At 49.7% G+C, this 1,220-nt stretch overlaps 1 non-coding gene across 1 annotated transcript; it reads right to left on the reverse strand.

Annotated features, from left to right (window-relative positions):
• Positions 1-369: 369 nt before the first annotated feature.
• On the reverse strand, positions 370-560 carry LOC130322137 (U2 spliceosomal RNA). The gene has a single exon (XR_008867721.1). It is a non-coding gene; the product is annotated as a U2 spliceosomal RNA (small nuclear RNA).
• Positions 561-1,220: the final 660 nt, after the last annotated feature.

A 1,220-nucleotide genomic window follows, 5' to 3' on the forward strand; every position in this document is an offset into this window, starting at 1 on the left:
CGCGATATTGGGGAAGGGATGAGATTTTATATTTCTTCATAAGCATTAATCTTATTTTGTCAATTAGGAACATTCAGCACCCACCCGCTATCAAGGCAGCTGCCTATCATGTCATGCCCTACCTGCACAGGTGTGCTGGCTACTCAAATGATCCAATTAAGGAGGCCATTTAGTCAGCAGCAGCAGAAGTCCTGTGCCTGGACGCTCCAACAGGGGCCAGACACAAGCAGAAGCAGAAGCAGCAGAAGCAGCAGCAGCACCACCTTTTGTTTTTTGGCTGCAGCAGCAAGGCCCACAGGGCTGGCTAGCTGGCTAGCCAGCAAGCAGGTAGCAATGAAAGTAGGAATCTTTCTTTTTAACCCTGTAAGGGGGTGGTGCACTGTACCCGAAGATACTGCCATATCGGGTCAATGCATAGGGCGACGGAAGCAAGCTTCGAAATCGGCCCCCGTTCTCAAAAATCCATTTAATATATGGTCCCCAGATAGGGGACGTATCAGATATTAAACTGATAAGAACAGATACTACACTTGATCTTAGCCAAAAGGCCGAGAAGCGATAACCGTGAAAGGGGCGGGCCCAACAAGGTCCCCTTCATGGGCACTATCACTGCTTGCTGTCAGGGAGGCTGCCAGACAATTTTCCATGCACACTCTGGGCTGGGGGGCAGTCAACCACCAGTACACACAGCAGAACCTAAACCCATACCATTATTGCTAAGCAGCAAGACAGGGGCCCATTGCACTCCCACGGGGCCTTTTTAAATGCAATCCATAACCCGGATTTGCCAGGAACCCTTCTTACTCCTCCTACTTGCATGTGACACTGGGCTTAGGATCTGCATAGGAAACACACACACAAGCACACACCTACCTTTGTTGCCTGCAGATGCCTCCTTGGCTGTCCCCAAACGGTATCAAACCAACACCCACGGGAAGCTGTAAGCATAGAGGACATGCCTGCACCCCATTGGACTTACCTGTGTGGGTTAAATCCGGGTTATTTGACAACCTATGGCGGTGATGGTTCTGCTCAGGCAGAGCAGTGCTGATGCTCCTCATAAAGCTGTCGCTGCTGTGAAGGTTCTAGGTGACATCACAAATCCCTATGGTTACATACACAACAAAGCTGGGTTGTTGTTGTTTACACTCTGCAAGGCCTGTGGAAGTGAGTGACATCATAGCACTGTAGTTCTGAGGGTTCAAGATGGATGCAACAAT

This window comes from Hyla sarda, unplaced genomic scaffold, assembly GCF_029499605.1.
Source record: "Hyla sarda isolate aHylSar1 unplaced genomic scaffold, aHylSar1.hap1 scaffold_231, whole genome shotgun sequence".
Lineage (NCBI taxonomy): Eukaryota > Metazoa > Chordata > Amphibia > Anura > Hylidae > Hyla > Hyla sarda.